This window comes from Nycticebus coucang, chromosome 20 (genome assembly GCF_027406575.1).
Source record: "Nycticebus coucang isolate mNycCou1 chromosome 20, mNycCou1.pri, whole genome shotgun sequence".
NCBI lineage: Eukaryota > Metazoa > Chordata > Mammalia > Primates > Lorisidae > Nycticebus > Nycticebus coucang.
In genome coordinates this window covers 65,864,075-65,880,573 of record NC_069799.1, presented here as the reverse complement: position 1 = coordinate 65,880,573, position 16,499 = coordinate 65,864,075, and positions in this window count along the sequence as shown.

Sequence of the window (16,499 nt, the reverse complement as noted above, 5' to 3'; positions counted from 1 at the left end):
TGGGACCTGATCAAACTAAAAAGCTTCTGCACAGCCAAGAACACAGTAAGTAAAGCAAGCAGACAGCCCTCAGAATGGGAGAAGATATTTGCAGGTTATGTCTCCGACAAAGGTTTAATAACCAGAATCCACAGAGAACTCAACCGTATTAGCACAACTTTTCTAAAAATCTAAAAACTATTCTCAAAGAAAAACTTTGTTTAAGAAAACAAATGCCTGTAATTTTTAAAATTAACATAAAGGAATTCTTTCATTCCATGCATTAGTCATTTGCTGTATGAAAATATTTCGTAATAAAATCGTGTGACGCCTTAAAATTCACTGATCATAGTTTTTCCATAACAGACTAACATATTACTGCTGTTAAGAATCTTTTATTGGAGTCCTGTCTCTTAATCTTGTTGGATTAGCAGAGGGGAACCTCACATTCTAAGTATGTGTTTCTAAAATTAAATTTCAATAGCTCAAGACGGGTCTAAATTCAACATCTAATAAATCTTGCTTCCGTCCTTCCCATAGGGTGTCACGTGACTCACCTATAAAGCAAGTAGCTAAGGGACTCCTGTTCCTTGTGGGAAGTTTTCCTTCAGCTGTCCCATGATAGTGGCAGTCTTAGGGGGTTGTGCCTCTGTCTCTGTTTCACACATAAAGACAACAGAATTGATATTCAGCAAATATTTTATTCTAATAAATCTATAAAAGGAAGATTTGCTAAGAAGTGTTCAAATAACAGATGTGTAGCTAGACTATAATAGTGCTGCTTTTTAGGCAATCATTTGAGTTCAGGGCCCGAGAGAAGGGTTAGTGCACCAATAACAGTGCTCTCTCTTTGGGGAAAAAAAACCCCTAAGATAACATCTAAGAATTTAATTTTCTAAATGCCTTGGCATTTAGATTTGAGTTTTAACCTGGCACAAATGTTGGTGTTACAACTGAATGCATAATTTGTTCTGCTGCGTGTCAGATCTGATGCTAAAAGAGTATTATGTGTTTAGTAATAAATGGTCAGAGAAAATGGCAATATTCCAAATCCCATTTTAAATCATCTTTGATAAATATGGAATACCATACCTCTTTCATCCAATGAAGCAAATAAACAAGAAATACTCTAAATGATTTTAAGGTTATGCTCTCTTCTTTCAATGATGTCAAATATTTGACATTTTTTTTCCCTCTTTTCCTTTTTCTTTCAATCACTGATGATAGATCTCCCTTAGGAATCCTCTCTGAGCAGATGTCAAAGGTAAGCCAATGTTGAGAATTCAAAGGAAACTAGAATTCCAAGGTAGGAAGACAAAGTTTAGCTGACTCGTTCATCATATTTGGGGAACTGTAACTACCTCCTAGATCTGTCTTTATTTGTCTATACCTGCATTGACACCTTGAAATAAAATTAAAATGTTCTCTTTATATAATAGAGTAAGGCTTGTCAAAATGTTTTCCGTGCATCAGCAATCACAGAGATCTTGTGAGACGTGTGGACTCTTCTTCTCCCCGAGACCTAGGGAGTCAGAGTCTACATGTATTAAGATTCCTGGGTGACCTGTGTGCACCCTGAAGGTTGAGAATCTCTGCTCTGTATAGCTACTGTCATTTGGAGCAATGTGTTTCCAGGATGTACTCCATAAAATTCAAGCTAAAGTTTAATTGTTTTAATCATTTTAAACCAGCTTTCCTTAATCGTTTATGTCCTTTTCCCACAATTTTCTCCCCTACAGTCCTGCAGGAATCTGTCCAGTCATTGGGCTCTGAACCTCTGCTACATCACGGCCCCAAGAAACCACAGCTCTCGAGAAAGGATGGGAGCTAGAGAATTACATCATTACTATGAGCACTAGTTATGCGCACAGTGAATAAATAATTTTTATGTAATTTTGAAAAAAAAAACTGTTATCCAAAAACACAAGCAAGATTTCTGAAACAATTATTCTGAAAGTGAAGTAAAAGGCATTCAAGGGTATAGAGCCCTCGAAACCACCAGATGAAAGGACAGAAGATGTTCTCTCGAAAGTTCACAGCCTCGGAATACAAAGCAAAAGCATTTGTATTTTGACATGGAGTTCCAGTGAAAGAGATCGTTCATGTATATATGCATGTGTATTTTTAAAACCTTTATTAAGATTTTAATTTGCCATCAAGGGCAACTTGTCACATGAAGATGAAACTATTTTACGATTCATTAGCCAAGTATAACTGTGACAGCCGAGATTAATCTAATCTGGGCTTTTCTGCATTAATATTCAAAAGGAATCTGAAGCAGAGAGAACTACTTTGTTTTGTTTTTATTATTATAATGAAAGAAATGTTTTGCATCTTCTCTGTTTTGGTGATCACAGTGAGCTGGTGGATTAAGGTTTTTAAACACAAATACGGATTAGGAACGTAAACTACGGATTAGGACGTCTTGCGGTCCTTCAGACCAGGCTTGAATGATGCAGTCATTCCTGAGAAGCAGAGGCTATAACATTTACCCAGGAAAATAAATGTTTACCTCCAGCAGCGACTGACATTTCTAGCTTTCGTGCATGAATATCAAGTAATGCTTCCAATCCCTCCCCTGCCCTGGTCTGTGCCTGTCTCTTGGCCGTGGGCCTCGGGCAGCAGCAGGTGGGTGAACCCGGCTGGCATCCCTCCTTCGCTTCCTAGAAATGCATGTTCATGTCAGCAGCGAGATGACCAGCTCGACCCCGAGCCAGAGGCTTTCAGAGTTGAAGTAAGTACCTGGGAACCATGGAGAGAGGAGAGGCAGACATGGACAGTGCTCTGTGGGAAGCAGGGACTCCTCAGCTCAGCGTCTGCAGCACACTCCAAGCCTGGAGGGAGCACGTTGTCACAGTCACTGTCCAGGTTGCTATTGCCATGGCTGACTGAAGGACGCCCAGGTCCCCCATCAGCAGCAGCCTCCCTGCTTTGCCCTCTCCTGCTGCGGGTGTGTGATCCCCCACGCCTCGCGCTCCACCTTCCCTCCACAGCGGCCCTGGACAGTCCTCATAATCTCTGATCTTAATAGATCTTAAAAGGTCTCTGTGCTGAGGTCTCCACCATTCCCACCCTTTCTCCCCCACTGCAAGTCCATGGCTTCAGATTACACACAAATACACTATTTTAGCATTTACTGTAATTATGGAGAGTTTATCACATACCAATTACCCTTTGAAAGCCAAGGATTTTTTTTTTTATTCTAAATAACCCCAGCCACTCTTAGTTAACTCTCTCACCTGAAACATTGCAGCATTATTATTCTGTGCCATAAATTTAGCATTTATGTTCATTGTTGTCTCAATATTATATGTACATAAATTCTGACTGTTCAGTCAAACTGGGAGCGTCTTCAAGTTCATGATCATATATTACTATTCATAATAGGCGCAGAGTAAATCCTGGGGGATTGTTTGAAAATCCATGACAAAATAGTTTTAGAAGCTGAAAAGAGAACAAATAAATATGAACACATATACAAAATATATACTATTTCACTTATGCATGGACAAAAACAGTCGAAAGCAGCAATATTTAAAGTGAGGCAAAACTTAGAGCCCCAACTCAGATGTGCAAAATGTGCCTTTATTTCTGTTTAATCTCCATTCATTTCTTCTCCACCTTTTGGCTGAGATCCAGCATAGTGTCTGTTCTTACCAGCGTAATCTCGATGTTCTTTCACGTATCTATACACATGGACAGCAATGAGGACTCTTGCTTGATAACTTCTTACCTAACAGTTGTTCTTATGAAAATGACAAATGCAGGATTTAAAGCTGGGTGATTGAAAGTTCAGCCTCCATTCAGGGCTATGGATTTTCTCTTTGTTCTCCCCTTATCCTCATCCCTGTCCGTACGGGACATGTTCACACAATATCACGCTGTGACTAGGTAACCACAAAATATGCTCTAATATTCTTCCAAAGCAGAGCTAACGAGGGATCTCCTGGTAACACATCTGGGGGGCTGTGGAATAACACTGCTCCCTAAACATGCTACTTTCCAAAGTAATGTCTAGGTAATGTGGAGTTATTTATGCCTGGAACAAAAATACCCTTAGAAAGCCTTGCAGAAGCTTCTGAGGCCGGGGGTACTGGAAAGGGGATGTTCGTGAGCTCACTCCACAACAAACGCTATTTTCTTTATCCAGCCCCACCACAGGGCTCATGGCCCTGGTGTTGGAATCCAGTCATACCTGAGATCTCCCCAAGCACAACAGGATAGCTCGGCTTCTGAGACGAGATCCACACAGCCTGCTGGCTCATGGTGATGGGCAAAGCTGAGTGCTGACAACTGCCCATTCTGCTGACATGAAGCGGCCCCTAACACGTCTCACCTGCCCTGTCTGCCGTGTCCAGAGAGCACTGTCCGCGGGCAGGTGTCTCTCAGGGAACGTTTAGCCTTAAAGCCAGCTAAGGTGCTTGCTGGGTCTAGTTCTCTGCAGGTAAGGATGTCCAGGCCCAGCTGCCTGGAGAAGTAACAACAGGACGGTAGTAACTCACGTCTTCCATCTCTCTCCAGGAGGTTGTTGCCAAGGTGGACGGGTAGGAAATGAAGAACAAACAGAAGGACTCGTCCAGGGAGCCCAGGGATTGCTGGGTGTATGTGACTGATCCACTGATCCAAAATTCTGAGCGTCTTATCTGACATTGTTCAGACATTCAGGCAAAGCCTCATGGAAACGGATCCAGAAGATGTCTAGTAAATAATACCCTACCAAAACCAGGGCCTTTCAGCTCTGACTTTGAGGCACAGTCCTTGAATCGAACTCATGCACCTTCACTGTCCCTTCCATGGTGAAGCATCCTCCTTAGACTGTGCCCTTCCCCCACAAGCAAACAGGCCCCTGGAAAGCCACATCACGGGCCGTCCTGTGTGAAAACTGGACATTCTGACGCTGATCGTCCTTGATGGAGCCAAGTGGAAACCCCTCTCGTTATCCGGGTAGCCTCTCCATATACACTAACGACCTGTTGTCTACACCTCCACTCACAGGAGGCTGATGATACGAGTCACTCGATGCCTTTTTTGGCTTTTTTTTTTAATGCCTAAGCCCTATCTACAGAACCAAAATGTAATCTCTATTTCCGAGCATAGATGTGCTGCAGCTTGGAGCAGTGAATACATTTTCAAATGTGACTCAGAAGTTAAGTAAGGCTGAAAAATTAATCTTTTTTTCTTGTTTCTCATCGAAATGAACATTATAAATGTTAGTTGTAGAGGAAACGGCTTACTACAGTCAGAAATAAGATAGTGCTTGGGGAAAGTAATCACATTTATGTAAGCTTTACTGAGATCTGAAAAAAAAGGTATGTTTAATGGTTATGACCTTAAAATAAAATTCCCTATGTCTTGCTGAGCTTAAAGTTCAGATGACACTAGCAAAATGAATTCTCCATCAGTTTTCCTCTAGCTCTCTCTCGTTCCTTAATGGATTCTGAAACAGCATTGGAATTTCATAAGGATCATATTCTGGGGATGAACTGAAGCAAAATGCATGCCCTAACCTAAAATCACATTTTTCACGGATGGCTTGGGGAAGGCAATGTTGTACCTGGCTCACTGCACGTCAGCACGTTTAACCTGCAGTTAGAACATCGGTATTCCCAAAATGTGTAGGACGCCCCCGGATGGAATTTCTGTTCAGCTCTGCTCTCTTATCTCTTCCTGTTCTGATCTGCAACTGAAAAAGGGAAACAGTCATTACTGTAGGTTGTTTTTCCTTTTTCCAAGCAAATGTATTTTTTTAGTGGGTCTCCAGGATCTGTGTAGCTGCAATAATATTATAATCGAACCACTCTGTTAATACTATTGACTGTGTGGAATAGAGTCTAAGACCACAGTTTATAGGGCTAGAGATTTCTTTCTGATTCTTACAGGTGGAATGATACTGGGCAATATACTTAGTATTGTTAAGCTTCAATTCATTCATTTTTAAAATAATTTAATTTCCTCATAATTGAATAATTACTTACCTCATACATTGACTGTGAGGATTACATGAGATAACATATACAAGGCTTAAATTACAGTGTCTTGCAGGTAGTAAGCACTCATTAGATGTTTGAGATAATTGCTATCATTATTTCAATAGGTAACCAAATTAATATTATGTGGCTTAGAAGACAGACACCTCCCCTACAAATAATCCTTGACTAATTCTGAGTTAGTGAATCTCATCTTCATAAGAATTGATATCTCAAGTCTTAACAAATAGTGATCTTTTATGTCTTAAATAATAATCTCACATAAATGTATTACTTGTTGAATAAATTATAATTTTAAAAATGACTATTGAGAATTTTGGAACTTATACCAATATCAGCATAATTAGTAACAATTTTCAAACATCCAAAATATTGATATTTTAAAAAATTTTGTTGTCATTTTGAGTTAAAAAACACAAACCTGTCTGGGTAACTGGTGTTAAACTGTTCAGGCTAAAGAGAATCATAAAAAATTTTAATCTATTTACTTCAATAAAACATACTTGTAGATGAAACACTGGCAGATATTAAATTACATCCTTTTTATAATTAATGACAACAGATAAAATTACCAAAATGTTTACAGAAGATGATGTTTTATTTTTTACAGAAAAACATATAAAATCTGAGAAATACATGTTTGGATAGAGTTGAAGAGACATGCCATTTTAGTATATAACAGCGGTTCTCAACCTGTGGGTCATGACCCACAGGAACTGTATTGAAGGGTCACGGCATTAGGAAGGCTGAGAACCACTGGTATATAATGTAAATGTCATGGTTTAATGCTTCACAATTGTAATTAAAAGGGAGTGATAGTGCTTCCACCAACGGTACTTATATAAATTTGACATGTGGTTCAGCTAATCATTCTAAAATGCATTTATATACTTTTTAAAAACAAAACAGCATTCTTATTTATCCACAACACCTCACTTTTAGGCTCACTCCACAGGCCACTGTGAAACCACAGGTTGGAAGTGATGTCCGTGTACTTTCCCTCTGCCACACAGGGAAAACATCATCAGCCACACCTATCACACGGCAAGAGGAATAAAAAATCAAGGTGGAAGCTTCCATTACAATTGAAGGAATCTTATAAAACACTTGTCAGCTGACACTTCACTAGACTGTTTATTGCAGCTCAACTCACAATCGCCAAAATGTGGAAACAGCCTAAATGTCCACCAACCCAAGAATGGATTAACAAGCTGTGGTATATGTATACCATGGAATGCTATTCAGCCATTAAAAAACAAAATGGAGACTTTACATCCTTTGTATTAACCTGGGTGGAAGTGGAACACATTTTTAGTAAAGCATCACAAGAATGGAGAAGCATGAATCCTATGTACTCAAGTTTGACATGAGATCAATTAAGGACATGGTAGGTGTGGGGAAGGGAGAGCAGAGAGAGAAAGAAGGAGGGAGGGGTGGGGTCTTGGTGTGTGCCACACCTTTTAGGGGCAAGACATGATTGCAAGAAGGACTTTGCCTAACAAATACAATCAATGTAACCTGGTTTATTGTACCCTCAATGAATACCCAACAATAAAAAAAAAAAACACTTGTCTGCAGACTAAATGTAACGTTATTCCCAGCAAATTGCCTGCATCATCTTCAAAACATTCACTTTGCCACATAGAAACAAAGACCAGTGTGTCCCGGGCTTCCTGCTAAACATGACACCTCTTGCAAATGGAACAGCAATGCTGAAGTAAAGTGAAGACAAGCAGGCTGGACTCGTGCCCTGACGTCAGCATGCTAATAATATTCTAGTGCTCCAGATAGTGCCCAGGGACACCTGCGCATGGTCAGAAGTTCGGAAAGTAGACTTTTGTATTTACTATAAAAACACACTAAGTTAAATAACATAAGTGGAAAACTAGTTTGAATAAATAATATTTCAATTATAGAACATTGTAAGGATTTACATACATATTTATAATTTCTGAGTAGGCCTGATCATACTGCAATATTTGTCACTGAGTTATGATAATGTGATCAAGCTTCCTCAATTCCATCAGAAGGTAATGCTGACTTTCTGATGAGGTAAAACAGCTCTTCTTCCAACACAGGAGTCTGTCCGGGGTGGGGGCATCAGCCTAGAAATGACCTTTTCCAAATCACTGGTCATTGAAAATTGTAGAGAATTTGACTAAAAATAAATAGGTGGAGAATGAAAAATAATGTATATGTATGAATATAATACAAACCACAGTTGTTTTTGAAGAAACACCAGAGGTGTTTATCTGTATAAATAGTAACCTATTACCAGGCCGGAAAGCTGACACTAATTTGAGAGTGAAGACATCAGAATCACCGCTGGAGAGCACTTTCTGTCAAAAGTGGCACATTTAGGGGGTTACTAACATGTCAAACTTGTCATTTCTCATCAGCTGGGAGAAGTAATAAAGAGAATATGACATTCAGAACTTAATAATAATGGTGTTTTGGAAAACATGAAGAAAGTACAAAGAAAAATAAGTACACTCTACCTCTTCCCACATACATAATGGTAATCGAACATTGTTTAAAGTGATTTTCCAATTAATTTGTCACGATCACCATTTTAATGGATTTTAATTTTTCAACATAAGTATGTTCCCACATTGGCCTACCAGTTCTGTTATTTGCTCTCTCGTATTGCTCAGTGCTAGACAAGCCAGCTTCAGTCCTTTCTGTTTTAATGAAAATGTAGTTGGTAGATGAATCCATGACCATCTAACTGTCATGTCCAAAAGTCACACTTCATCCTTTATGTAATTGCCTCTCTGGCTCATTTGACAGTGTTGACTAAGTAATGATTCTGTCTTCTTGCTACAAAATAATTCTCATTACATCTGTTGGAATAATGCTTGGATGTGTATTTGCTGACTTTTCTTCTCTGCTTCTCCCATTAATGTAAATAATGTTTCTCAATATCCCATTCTCAATCCTCTATTCTTATTAAACACATAAATTCAATATATATTTTGAGTCCTTACCATAATCTAGAAAAGCAAAACTAGGAGATATGCAGGAAAGCAATGTGGTAAATGCCATCACAAAGGGATCTGGGGTTCACTTTAGCATTTTTTGTTCTAATTCTGTGAAAACTGACGTTGATATTTTGATAGGGATTTGTAGATGACAGTGTGGTCATTTTCACAACACTGTCTCTCCCAGTCCATGAGCAGGGGATGTTTTTCCGTTGTTAGTGTTTTCTGTAATTTCTTCCATGGGGGTTGTGTAGCTCCCCTTGTAGAGATCTTTCACCGTCTCAGTCAAGTCCATTCCTAGGTGTTTTGTTTATTTTTTTGAAGCTTTTGTGAATAGGGTTAAGTTATTGATTTGATTCTTATTTTGGTCATTTTTGATACATAGCAGCACTACTGATTTGCACACTATGATTTTGTAAATTGAGAGTTTACTGAATTCATTGATCAAATCTAGGAGTCCTTTGGAGGACACATAAGAGGGTTTCCAGATCTGAGGTCATATCATTGGCAAACAGAGATAGTCTGGCATCCTCTTTTCTGATTTAGATGCCTTCTCTTGGCTGACGACTCTGGCTAGAGCCTCTGATACTATGTTGAATAGAAGCGTGGAAGTGAGAACCAAAGAAGAGCCCCAATAGCTAAAGCAATGCTAAAAGCAAAAGGAACAAATCTGGAGGCATCACACTACCCAGCATCAATTTATACTACAAGGTGACAGTAATCAAAACTGCATGGCATACATATACCAATGGAACACAATAGACACCCACAAATAAAGACAAATACCTACAACCACCTGATCCTTGACAAAGCAGACAAAAATATGCACTGGGGAAAGGACACTCTGTTCAGTAAATGGGACTGGAAAAATTGGATGGTCATATGCTGAAGAATTAAACTGCATCCCTACCTCTCATCATACATAAACATTAACTCAAGATGGATTAAAGACTTAAATGTAAGACCTAAAACCATAAAAATTATAAAAAGAAAACCTAGGGGAAACTCTTCTAGACAGTGATTTAGGCAAAGAATTCAGGACTAAGACCCCAAAAGCAAATGAAGCAACAAAAAAAATAAAAATAAATAAATGGGACGTAAATTAAATTAAAAAGCTTCAGCACACCAAAAGAAATAACATAGTAAATGTACAACCTATAGAATGGGAAAAAATATTTGCGACCTATACATCTAATAAAGGATTAATAACCAGAATCTACAAAGAACTCAAATCAGCAAGAAAAAAGAAAAACAAATAAACACATTAAAAAGTGGGCAAATAACATGAACAGACATTTTCCAAAAGAAGATATAACAAATGGCCAAGGAATAGGAAAAAAGTGCTTAATATAACTAATCATCAAGGAAATACAAAGTAAAACCACAAGATACCACCTTACCCCAGTCAGCTTGGCTTTCATTAAAAAATTAAAAAACAATAGATGCTGGCATGGATGTAGGGAAAGGGAATGCTTACACACTGATGGTGGGAGTATAAATTAGTACAACCTCTGTGAAAAAAGTATGGAGATTTCTCAAATAACTGAAAGTGAACCTTCCATTCAATCCAGCAATCCCACTACACGATATTTACCCAAAGGGAAAGAAGTCACTATCTCATGAAGACACCTGTACTCAAACGTTTACTGCAGCCTAATTCACAATGGCAAAGATACCAAACCAACCTAAATGCCCATCCTCTTGGCCATCTGGTGACCGTAGCGATAGTCAGCAATGAGGCATATAGCACTTTTTCAAGGATAAATTCATAAACTTAATGATCTAAATTTATATGCAAATAATTTTTGACTTGAACAGACACTACTTCAAAATAGAATATCAGAGAAGATATTAAAAGATGTTCAACATCCTTGGTAACTGCGAATTAAAACCGTAATGAGATAACAAATTTATAACAATGATCTAAAATCAGAGACTAACAACCCAGTGTTGGTAAGGACGTATTGCCATTGGATGCCACATACGCTGCTGCTGGGAATTTAAAATTGAGGTCAAGCAATTCCACATGTAGATATTTACCCCCCAAAGAAATAAGACACATTTCCAAAAAAAGAACACCTGCGTATGACAGGACTTGTACATAACCCCCAAAACAACCCTGGGGTCCATCCGTAAGCAACTAGATAAACAAATTGCAATAAACAAATTTATATAAGTGAAGGCTACTTAGCAATGAAAAAGAACAGACATACATTGACAGGGATGAACCTCAAAATCCTACAGAAGAAAGCAAACCAGAAAGAAACCACATAGACCAGGTACGCCCACCCATCTATGCGAAGCTGAGGATCTGAGCCCAGCTGAGCCATCGTGCCAGATGGAGGAGGAATGCGCTGGTCAGAGGAACCCTGAGAAAACTCTGTGGGTGAAGAAAATGCTCACAGCACAGCGCACTTGTAATCTGTCCTTTTTGTTGTATGTAAATTATCCTGCAATAAAGGTGGCAGAAATTGAGTAACACAGAGCATCCTGTTGGAGATGGCAGCATCCCGCTGCCCCAATTGCTGAGAAACTTCATGAACAAGGAGTTTATCCTATTTGTCACTAAATTTTAGATGTGAAATTCTAAGGAATCACGGAAGAATTTGAATCATTCTCCCCAATTAAAAGTTGAATGAAGGTTCGGTGCCTGTGGCTCAAGCAGCTAAGGCGCCAGCCACATACACCTGAGCTAGCAGATTCGAATCCAGCCTGGGCCCGCCAAACAACAATGATGGCTGCAACCAAAAAATAGCCAGGCATTGTGGTGAGCGCCTGTAGTTCCAGATACTTGGGAGGCAGAGGCAGGAGAATCGCTTGAGCCCAGGAGTTGGAGGTTGCTGTGAGCTGTGATGCCACAGCGCTCTACCCAGAGTGACAGCTTGAGGCTCTGTCTCAAAAAAGAAAAAAGTTGAATGAAATTCACAGATATGGTTAGTCTCCAGCTTCCTGTTCATTGTGGCTGTTGAGAAGCTGAGAACTCTTGAAACTGGCTGAAAGGGGCACAATTAAAAGGTCACAGGAAATGAGACGTTCTGTCCAAATCCCATTAAGAAATTCGGGAGAACTTGATAAGTTTGAGAGTAGTTTGGCCATTTATTAGGATGTCAAAAGTTTGGCAAGTGATGAGTTAACTACAAATACTATACACATATTACATTTGAAATTTCAGAGCCTTATGTATAAGGCACATATATTTAACATAGAAAAGATGCAATCCAAGGAATATTTTTAATTAGAAAGAAAATTACTATTGAATGGGGGAGAACCCATGTTAAAAGAATTTACATTACGCTGGAAGATACAGACATCTGTTCTTTTTTCTCTGAGTACTCTGAGAATATCAAGTATGTAATTTGACAAACAAATGTATACAATAAGAAAAGGAAATCATGTTATTAAAACAAATGAGGCTTGGCTATATCAGGAACGAAATGTTTGAACATTCAAATGATCTAGGTATCTCTTTGTAGAAAAGATAAATTATGCTGTATTAAATTTTAAAGGGAGCCATTATTTATTTCTTCAAGGACATGAATAAATATTTATTTACAGAAATTGTGTTTAATTATGCATTCCAGATTGCTCAACCTGAAAATGCCTTATAGCAGGCAAAAGGCAAGCCGCCTGCCTTGCTTCTATAAGCAGAAACCAAAAGCATATGATTTCTGATGCTGATGCACAGGGTCTTTAAAAATTATAAAGGTCACTTGCTCTGAAAATGATTTTCTAAATAGCAAAGGCTGTACCAAAATTATAGCTGGAAATCCACTCCTCTCCTGCAAGGAAGGGCTCACTGCAGTGATGTCGTGGGTTGAAGGCAAACAGGGTGTTTGCTTCCTGTGACATCTCTGTTGCTCCCCCCTGTGGGTGTCCTGGGTCCTCTCAAGGTGACTTGGCACTCCACACTCCACACTCCACACTCCAGCCACATGAGAGACACAAATGCTTCTGAGTTGTCCCTTTCTTGTTCAACCACAAAGCTTTGCTGATGCTCTTCTCAGCCTGAAATGCTATCCACCCACGTGCACCTGCTGGGTCCTCCTCACCCTGCAGTCTGCGGACGCCTTCCTGACCCCCGGTCCATCTGTGTTATATTGTCTCTCTGCTGGACTCTCCCTCCTATTGCCATCTGAGAGGCAGAGCATGGGTTCTGCTCATCGTGTTATGACCAAGCAGCAGCACAGGCCTGGAATAAAACCACATGCTCTCCTTGTGGACTAAAGCAGCCATGCAGTGGGACAGCAGGTATCTTGCTTCTTTTTGTTCCTGTCCTTCCACTCTGTGTTGGTCGCACACAACTAAGAGCAAGAGGGGCACGTCTTTCCACGGCTTGAGACGTCCTTTGCCCTTTTCATGCTTCGTTCTCCGCGTCCACTCCAGATGGGAGCGCAGTCTTCTCATCACAGCCTCAAATGTTCAAAGCTCCTTCCCTGGCCTAGCCTGGAGACTTGCAATAGAATTTCACAGTTCATGGAACCTAATGGAACATGGTCTGCACTGGGACAAGGGATTTCGGTGCCAAAATGAAGCAATTTTTAACCCTAACTATGTCATTATCTAAGTCTATTAAGTTGGACAATTATTTTTGATAGCTTCAGTTTCGCATTTATAAAATGAAGGATTGAACCGTACGATCTTAGAGTGTTCTGAATAATGTGCAGCCCTCAGATAAAATTACCAACGCTTCCATACCACATGGTCAGAGATACCTGATGCTGATTCGTGGGTTTGAATATCTCATGCATTCTGCAAACTGAATCTTATAAATGTGACAATGTAACAAAAAGGAAACCTGCCAGTCACAACTGGCATTGGCAAAAACTATAAAAGAAAGTTCTTGGAACTGGAAGGTCAGAGTATTTCGAGCTTCAAAAGCAATTTCCTCTGAGCTCCAGTTCTGATTCATTCATGTTCCTGGTCCTGTCCTCCCCTAGAGTCTGGGCTTCAGAGCCAGGCCGACTCCCTCTGGTTGCAGACTGCTTGCTGTAGTCCCAAGGTGCTACTCTGCCTTTTCCCCAATCATTAAACAAATCCCAGACCTCACTCTGGTTGGACCAGATAGGATTGAGTGCCTATTCCTAATGCAATTGTTAGGCCAGTGTCGGGGGAGACTGCACCGAGGAGCCTCAGCCAGAGCACAGTCCTGTAGGGCGTCTAGTTGCTCCTGGAACAAATCTGTCTGGAGAGGTGGGAAACACTCAAGCAAAAATCTTGGTGCTTTTATTAAAGAGGGGAAGCAGAGAGCAAGTTGCCCCCAACAACAGAACTGCCATAGTGAGTGAACCTTGAAAAAAGCCCCGTTAGTAACGGGAGACTAATAACTAAGGCTTGATGACCCTCCGAACTACATCATGATTTCTTACCTACATCTGCAAATTCACACACAAATCTGCAACTGAATATTGTATTTTTTCACTGAGCTAACCCCTTATTTCCTCAACTCAACATATCTCTAAAAGAGCACGCTGAACACTCATTCCTGTAAACACTCGCCTCTCAGGAGATTTCATCAGAACAGGACCTCTGCTCCCTCAGTAACGCAGATTTGGAAACGTGGAATTAACTTTGATTTCCCCAGCTGATTGTTAGTCCAAATGTATGTAATGATTAAGTTCTACAGATCCTGCCTCCCACCTGAAAGATAAAAACAAGTCACAGGAAAGACAAACAATACAATCGTGTTTATCCCTGTCCCACCAGAGACACGTCCACCTTCCTCATATTTGAATCTTGAGGACCCACTGCAATGAGCTTCATACGGTACATCCAGGAACCTTTTCTGAGAATGAGGATCTTGTAGAAGTTAACAGCAAGTCATTTCATTTCTAATGGCTTCTTTCCATCCTGGATGCATAAGCCCTACTTTCTAGAACACCATTTTGAGATCATCTCAAATACATTCTAAGTTCTCAAAAGGAATATGATGACTTCACACAGTGTTGACCAACAGAGTAAGGCATGAACACTTAAGAGATCATTCTTCACTCTCCAAAGGCCTCTTCTTGCTTCCTTTTTCCAATTCTTAGTGTGAATGATGACAAGCTGTAAACTCTAGATCAGGGGTCCTCAAACTACGGGCCACATGCGGCTCTGTGATTGTATTTGTTCCCATTTTGTTTTTTTACTTCAAAATAAGATCTGTGCAGTATGCATAGGAATTTGTTCATAGTTGTTTTTTTTTTTAAACTATAGTCCAGCCCTCCAACGGTCTGAGGGACAGTGAACTGTCCCCCTGTTTAAAAAGTTTGAGGACCCTTGTTCTAGATGATCTAGTTGTTTTTGAAACACAAATTTTTAAAATTCAGAAAATAAATTTCTAAGATACAAAAGCAGGAACCAAGGACAGAAAATTCGTAAAAAATCTCTTTCATAGTGGTAATTACTTAACGACCATAGGAAATGATCTAGATAGAATGTGTTGATTTTCTAATTGGCTACTCTATTAGTTTCCTTGGACTTTGGCGACAAAGTAATACCCTTGGTAGGATAAAACAACAGAAGTTTGTTATCTCACAGTTCTGGAGGCGAGAACTTCCAAACTGAGGTGTTGTCACGGCCAGTTCCTGCTGAGGGCTGCAAGGGAGACTTTGTCCCATACCGCTCTCCTGACTACTAGTGACCACAGCGGTCCTGGGTTGTGGCAGCGTCACTCTGATCTCTGCCTCCACTTACACGTCATCTTTCCCCCGTGCACCTGTGTCCCACACATCTCCTTTCTCTTATAAGAACAGCAGCTATTAGATTTAGGCCATTCTTAGTCCAGAATGACTTCATCCTGAAATCTTTCCCTTAATAACATCTTCAAAAATCATGAATCCAAATAAAATTACACTCTTTATCTTTGGGGAGGGCGCAAATCCAGCCCCTCACACTCTGCCCCCATTCACTCCAAGTCCATGCACATCCCACGTGAAAACCACTTTCACCCCATCCCAGTATCCTCCAAAATCGTAACCCTGCCAGAATATCAACTCTTACAATCTAACATAAATCTTTTCAGGTGAAAGAGACAAAATATCACCATCTAAACCAGGTCTGGGCGAGATTCCTTCTAGAGGGAAAGTCTTCCCTGTGTCTGCACCGTGAATAGAGAAGACAGGCTATCTGCTTCCAAGACGGGATGGCGGGTGTACGTCCCCACCCCTTAAAATTAGGCAGGTGTTTGCCGTTATCTTTTCTCCCATTCCAAAAGGGAGAAACTACGAGGACTAAGGAGCCGCTGGTACTCCGCAGGTTTAAAAGCCAATGCGGCAAACTCCACCAGGTCTTCAGGCCCGACACACTCTTCCCTCCCAGGTTTGCTCCTCCACATCGTGGGCTCACAGTGACTCCCGGGGGCCGCTGCCTCTGGCCTGCACCAAGGCCTCCGTTGGCCCCTGGGCCCAGGGTGCCAGCTCAGCCACCCTCTGCAGCCACCGCTCTGTCATTGGAGTCACTGTTCCATTTTCTTTTTTTTTTATTGTTGGGGATTCATTGAGGGTACAATAAGCCAGGTTACACTGATTGCATTTGTTAGGTAAAGTCCCTCTTGCAATCATCACGTCTGCAG